The sequence below is a fragment of the Cyprinus carpio genome, chromosome B22, assembly GCF_018340385.1.
Source record: "Cyprinus carpio isolate SPL01 chromosome B22, ASM1834038v1, whole genome shotgun sequence".
Classification (NCBI taxonomy): domain Eukaryota; kingdom Metazoa; phylum Chordata; class Actinopteri; order Cypriniformes; family Cyprinidae; genus Cyprinus; species Cyprinus carpio.
This window is the reverse complement of record NC_056618.1, coordinates 15,954,386-15,962,668: the sequence shown is the minus strand read 5'-3', so window position 1 is coordinate 15,962,668 and position 8,283 is coordinate 15,954,386.

Sequence of the window (8,283 nt, the reverse complement as noted above, 5' to 3'; positions counted from 1 at the left end):
GTTATTTTAATTCAGCGCTATGTTTTAATTGTTAAGCACTTGCCCAGCGCAGCAATAGACTCGGTGCGGGGAAACTATCCTTACAAATACTGCAGACGCACTGCCTGACCGCGACCGTGTGTGCAGTGTGAACGCTTTCCATTAACAATCCGATAACATGATTGCGGGAAAAAAAACGCAATGCAATAGAAACCTGCAAACGGACTAGTAATGTTAACCTGTGCATGCACCCTGTGAGATGTGCGTGAGATGCGCATGGTGTGTCAGGAGAGGGCATGGAGCACGGATGGTAAAACACGGGCAAGAATTAAAACAGTATGCAATTTATAAACTTTAGTGACAATGTGACACTGCCTCGATTGTGCAAGTGACAATTCCAGTGTCACCTGTGCAGCTCGCTTATAGACAGACATGATGTGTGGTGGTGATTTGAATCCATTAGCGTATTTTAAAAGAGTCTCAAGTCTACTTTATTTCTAGAGCCCTTTCCACTACAAAGTAGACCAAAGGACTGTACAGCAACATAACAAGATGAGAATAGTAAAAACAAAAATCAACGATAACATAAAAACAAAAAAATTTTCTTCTTCCAAAGTCAACTATGAAAAGCCGTAAAAGTCCGTAGGTTAAAAACAAGTTATGTTTTATGTTTTCAAGCGAGTTTTAAAAACATCAGCTGAGGGTGCAGATCTGATGTCACAAAGAGAAAGAGAGAGCACTCCTGATGTTCTCACACAAGGTTTTCAAATTACTTTCTAAGTTATTTAATGAAGAAATATAGCATGATAATTATTTCACCCGTGCCAGACAGAGACTGCATGTCATGCCAAACCTCTCACGGCAGCGTCATCAGCTTGAGATCGTTTTTTTTGAAAAACGGCCTTTTTAGAAACGAGAATCAATTTATTTGTAATGAACATGCATAAGTCATTTTTACATTTATTTGTTTTTCGTACATGAATGCTTTAGTTTAGATATAAAATGATAACAGTATGCATTATTTGTTTCTTTCTAGGCTATATGTTCAGTTTATTTTTTTGCATCTGTTCTTATTTATAATAGCAAAGATAAAATAAAAAATAGCTGTATTGTGATTATCAATATAGTAATTAATAATAAGAAAAGACAGAGGACTTCACTCTATCGACTTCAAACCGATGTGGGTAAATAATTTTTAGTCTGATTCCAGTCTTTTAATGGAGAATGTCTTTTTCATTTTTTTAAATTGGTCATTGTGACTCGTTTTGTCAGCATAGGTCACAGGATGCAAAAAACCTGTTTCCATTGCAGTTTTGCGATGCATTCCTTTTTAGAATTGCCAAATTATCCAGCATAATTTTTAAATTTTTTTATTTTGTGATATATCAGCGTTTTTTGCGAAATTGACATATTTCCATTAAGTGTATTTTAATTTAAAAAAATTTTTTTGCAGGAGATCTGAATTCTGCGCAACATGCTGGCATGGAACCCGCAACAAAACCCGCAACAACCTGTGAGTGAAAAAACACTTTATCTTACAATATCTTACAGTAACAATATCTTGGGCGCGCGGATTTCTTACACAAGTTGGCTTATAGTGTTTGCAGCTGTGTATTAAAGGGGTCATATGTATATATATGTATATGTATATGTATATGTATATTCATTATCAAAATCAGTAATATCTGTTAAAATTGTAGCAATCTCATTTTTATATAGTAAAATTTAATTTTTTTTTTTTTTTAAACATTGGTCTAGCATACATTTAGATTAGTGATGCGCGGGTCGTCTCATAAGCCGCGGACCCTACGGGTCAGGTTGGGGCGGGTAAAGAAATTGTCACTTTATTTGCAGGGCGGGTTATTAAAAACAAAATAAATAAAAAAATCCATGCATGTTATCTATTTTTCCCTATAGCCTATGTGAAATATTTAAAATATATATTCATATTATATTAGGTTCTTTGATAAGGTTACAAAACGAAGGCCTACTACGTAAGCAACGTAATTTGCGTGATGTCCCCAACCTTTGGGCGCGCACGTCATTATCAATTTATCGCCCATCCAAAGCAGCTCCCGCCGCCAGCCACGACAACAAAAATTGAACTCTTGTTATCGAACTCTTGTTATCTTTTATTTAGGAAATTTATATTGTGCGATAATTATCATTATCAATTTATCGCCCAGCCCTATCTAAAAGTAATCAAAAAAGTATTGCAATTAGATGGTTAACTAATTACAATTTTTCGTAATTTGAAAATCAGTAATGGATTACAGTGTATTTTCCAAATATAAAATGCGAGTGTAGACACCTATTGCAGGCGCATTTTTTTTTTTTTGCATTGTTTTCAGATTTATGTCTTTATACCACCTAAAATAAATATACAATACATAACTAAAACTAAATTCAATCCACCACTCAAACCAACATTCCACCCTCCAGCCGCCATTCGACCCGTCTCAACCCCCGCCCCTCTGGCCGCCCTGGAACAGCCACGGGGGCATGTGGAACTGGAGCGGCACTTGGAACGGGGGCCCTGCAGGCCCCTGGAGCAGCCAGAATGAGCCGCCGCCCTCCTGGAGCGGTCAGTTCGGCAGGTGCCGTGGAGCAGCCAGCCGGATCAGCCGCCGCTGTGGGCCACATGGCAGCATCTGCCGTATTTCCGCGGCGGTCCTTCCCTCCTTCCTCAGCAGCCACCCGCCTTGTCAACCAGCCCGCCACCACCACCTCACAAATTCCGGAGTGCATTCCGCAAAGCTTCATGCAGGACACAGATTCCTTCACAGCATCACTTCGACCAGCCCGCCGTATCCACCGCACCGATTCGATAACCCACAGGGAGACTTCCCAGATGGTGAGGACTCCGGCTTTTCTATTCAACAAAAACTACTAGAGTCAAAAAGACTCTGATTTTCATGAAAAATTTACACAAGTCCTTGTTTGATTTTTTTTCTTCTGTATTTCTACAAATTTCCATTTTCCATCCTGAATTGTAGAAATGCAAGGTTTTATGTTTGAAAGGAATTAAGATGGCAATAAATATTAATATTAGTGTATTTTATTATTCGTGTAATTTTGCTGTTCTGAAAAATGTATTATTATGATAATTAAATATTTTTTACAGTAGTTATTTTAATTATTTGTTTTATTTTAGTTATTGTAATAGTGTAATATAGGAACAGATACCAAATAAAACCTGATGCAAAGATTAATAAACCTACTACAATACCCTAACTAAAAACCCTAAAATAAAATAACGTAAAAACCAAGCAATACAAAAACAACAAAATTAGTAAGGGACCTAAACTAACATTTCAATAAAAAAGTCTGATAGTTAGGAAAATATACAAACCTAATATTACTAATATAATAATTAAATATTTTAAAATAAGTACTAAAGGTAATCAATTCATTCTAAATACTAAAATATAGTATAAATTACTAACATATTTGATAAAAATAGAACTTTTAATTGCCCATGGGAACAAAAATCGTCATTTTGATTTTACAGTACAGTTCTTAATAAACAGTATTATTGTGATAGAAATATATTCTTTACTTGATGTTGTACTTAATTACTAATTAAAAGAAAAAAAAGACTGTTTTTTGAAAACTAATAACAGTAATTAGTTGTGTGTTTCTGTAGTCTTGAAGTGTCTCGAATCCATTACTCATAAACCAAACAACAAACTACTTTCCATAAGATTAGACACCTAAACAAAAAAACCATACACCTAGTACATAAAACGGATTAGTTATAAATGATCTAATAGTATAACGAACAAAAACTAAACTGCCTAAAATTAGGCAACTGTATTTCATGATTTTCTTGTGCATGTTTTATTTACTAAAAAGTTCTAATCTTTGGGTTAAGACACGTTTGGAAACTTGGAAAGTTTAAAAAAATAATAATTCTAAAAAATACGTAGAACATATAAAAATGATGGAGCATAAAAATGGGCTGAACTAACCCCTTAATACTAAAAATATATTTAAAAAATACACCCTACAAATAAAACAATAGTAAAAACAAAAACCAAAAAAAAAGTTAAAACATTAAAACCTACTAAATATAAAACACTAAGTACTAACTTAACCAAAACCAAAAAATAAACCATAACTAAATAAAATAAAAATAATAAATACTACATACCTATAAAAAAGATCGGATGCGTCGCATGAACTAAAATTAAACCATATAAACCACCCGACTATGTCAAAAAAAAATATACTCAAAGCCTCACATACCAATAATGGAAGCAAGCCACATAAATTCGGGCTAAAAAATAAACACAAAGATGAAGGTAATAATAAGGTACGGCTTACAAACGATAATACATTGAAAGTAAAAACTATGGAAAAAAGACGCAAATAAAGCGCCTTAAAATCACAAAAGTCCATAAAAAGGACGTGACTAGGAACAGGACAATAAACAGACAAATAAGTGCATTGAACCCTACTTAAACAAAAAACATCAAACACAACTCAAAACGTGCATCGGTGCCGTACGTTGTGAAGGTCTATAATACAAAACCCAACAAATACATAAAAAATAATATAAAACAGTAAAACAATAAACATACAATTAATATAAAACTATAAAAACATAATAAAAACCATAAAAACATAATAATAAAAAAAAAACTAATAACTAAATTAACCTACTAATAAAATATAAAAATAATAATAAAAAAAAACAAACTAAAAATAATAATACCAAATTAACAAACCTAAAAAACAACAACACAATAAATAAATACAAAATATAAAAAAAAAAAAATTAAACACCAAAAAAAACTGCAATAACCTTAAACCAAATTGGTTATTAACACTAAAATATTCATAAATAACAACACAATTAAAACATATATATACAAAATAAAAATAAACCACAACACCTTATATACGAGTAACAACCCTAAACCAAATAGGAGATAACCTATAAATACATAAAAAAAAAACCTATACCTTAAAAAATACCTTAACTAAAAATAATAAAATAAACCGCTGTACCTAAAATTGACCAATATTACCGTAAAAAAAAATAAAAAACAACTAATACTAAACTTATTACAAAAACATATATAGACCATACTACCCATAACTACCTACTATAACTAAGACCCAATAATAATAAAAAACACATATGGCTAAACGTAAAAAAATAATATAAAATACGATCCAAAAAGTAACTAAACAAAAAAACAAAAAAGAATGACATAAAAAAACAATATAAACTAAACTAACAACAATACATAAAAACCCTACAAAACGAAAAACACAAATAACAAATAACACATATAATACAATTAACCCACCATAGTAACACAAACACAACACCACAAAGTCCTCATTAACCCAACCCATACCCCCGATAAAAATTATAACTAGCACCACGAAAACTCAAAGCAAAAAACACCAATTCAATTCCCTACCTACAGAAACACTATTAAAATTTAACAAACATATAAAAAAAATGGAATTAATAAAAAACACCAAACAAAAAACATTATATTACCTAAATACATAATAACATCACCAAAAATAACATACAAACAACATATTAATTACAATAAAATCACCCAATAAAAACTAAATTAAAACACATACTATTAATAAAGCCAACAAAAACCATATACTAAAAAATATAACTAACCAAATAAATAGAAATAAGATAAAATAACAAAATATAAATATAAAACCTAAATAAATAATGAAAAAAAAAATAAAAAAAAATAAAGACAAAACAGCAAATTTAGTGAAAACTAAAATTAAAATGAAAGCAGAAAATAAAAAAAAACTAAAAATAAAAATAAATAATAAAAAAAAATAAATAATAGTGCAAAACACAACCCTCTTTTGGTTTTTCATTTAAAAATATAAAAACATTATTATGTGGTTTTAGGTAATATGTGCACATATACTCCGATTATCTTCACTGTATGTTTCATGAAATGAAATATGACAAACACAACTCTGCCTTTTTTGTTAAACGTCAGTTTTAATGAACAATAATAAAGTATAAGAGACTTATGTAATAGGAAATAAAGACAAAAGCAAATTTGTATTTATTTATTTATATTTTTTTTTGCTTTCCAGGGAGTCCTTCACGCAGTCCCGGTTCTTAGCCGAGGGCGATCCGCGTCAGCTCCAGCTCCAGGTCTTCGTCCTCGCTCCAGATCCGCTCCAGATCCCGCTCTCGTTCTCGCTCTCCAGATCCGGCTCCAGATCCCGGCTCTGGTTCACCATCCTACTCCAGATCCTGCTCTCATGCTGCTTCCTCCAGATCTCGCTCTTACTCCAGATCTCGCTCTTACTCCCAGATCTCGCTCTAGGAATCCCCCAAAAAATATCTGTGGCATTGTTGTTGAACACATTTTTGACATTCTCCCGAGGAGGAGCAGAATTAAGCTCACGATCAGGTCCGGGGTCTCCGCTCCAGATCTGCGACTCCAAGTCACGATCTCCAGATGGCGTCGTGGCATGCAAAATCACGCAGTCCATGCGTAAGTCCATGCTTTTGTTACCCAAATCCAGTTCACATTAAACACTTTTTTTTGGGAGATTTGTTATCCTGTCTGCATCAGTTTTTTTTTACATTGTGATATTTTATTATATGAAAGTTTATTTTATTTGTTCTATTGTGTTTTTATAATATTTTTTTTTTTTTTTTTTACATTTTGACTTTCTGCGGACGAGGTCGCTCAGATCAGGACTAACACCACTGTAAGTTAGGCTACTTTTTGCCTTTCTGCAATCCAGTTTGCATTTGAAAGGCACTTTTTTTTTGATAAATCTGAAATATACAAACTAATAAAAATTATAATAAAAAATTTATTAAACTAAATTTGAAATGAATGATGGAAAAAATTCTGATATCTTCTTAATCATAGTTTTTAATTACTAAAAATGGTATACTAAAATTAATGAAAACTGAAGTATAAACCAATTGACTAAACAAAACTGACTATATAAAATACACAATATAAACACAACCCTCTTTTCGTTTTCATTTTAAAAATATAAAACATTAATATGTGGTTTAGGTAATATGTTTCACATATACTCTGATGATCTTTCACTGTATTGTTTCATGAAATGAAATATGACAAGCCACAAACTCTGCCTTTTTGTTGTTAACGTTCAGTTTTAATGAAACAATAATAAATGTAATAAAAGTAGACTTCTGTACTGGAAATAAAGAACACAAGCAAAATTTTTATTTATGTTATTATAATTTTTTTTTTGGCAGGCACACCTGAGGGAGTCACGTCACGCAGTCGGTTGCGCAGACGAGGACGATCCAACGTAAAGCTCCAGCTCCTAAGGTCTTCCAAATTCTCTCGCGTCCCAGATCCCCGCTCCACATCCCGCTCGCGGGTTCGCTCCTACTCCAGATCCCGCCTCCAGGAGCCCGCTCTCGTTCTCGATCCTACTCAGATTGCATCTATCCTACGCTTCCACTCCAGATCCGCTCCCTTACTCCAGATCTCACTCCTACTCCAGATCTCGCTCTAGGAATCCCAAAAAAATATCTGCTTTGACATTGTTGTTGAACACATTTTTGACATTCTCCCGGAGGAGCAGGTCGCAGGGAGCGCTTCACGAATCTGGGTCCCGAAAGTCACTCCCGACTCCAGCATATCGCTCCATAGTCACGCATCTCCAGGACAAGCGTCCGGGACGCTGCAAAATAAAGCAGTCCAACGCCACCGTTTAAGTCCAATATGATTTTGTTTACCCAAAATCAGGTGTCACATTAGAAAAAACACTTTTTTGGGGGGGGGGGGGGGTGGGGGGGTGGGAGATTTGCTATCCTGTCCTGCATCAGTTTTGGTTTGTTTTTACCATTTATTGATTTTTATTATTATGCCGAGGTTATTTTTATTTGTGCTATGTGTTTTTAGAATTTTTTATTTTTATTGTTTACACATTTTTGACTTTACTGCCGGAGGAGCAGGAGTCGCTCCAGAGCCAGGGACCCAACACCACTGTAAGTTTAGCTACATTGTTTCTTGTCTACCACCAAATCCGTTTGCAGTTGAAAGGGCACTGTGTTTTTTTGATCTTTCTGACATCAGTTTTTTTTTTTCACGTGACTTGATATTATTATGTGGAAGTTATTTTATTTTTATTGCATTGTTATAATTATGATTATTTTTTACAAAATTTATTATTTGTTACACATTTTTGACTTTCTCCAGAGGAGCAGGAGTCGCGTCCAGATCCAGGACCCGAAGTAGTTGTCCTGCTCCAGATCACTATCTTCAGAACAAGACCTTGTGATGCTTGAAAAATCACGGC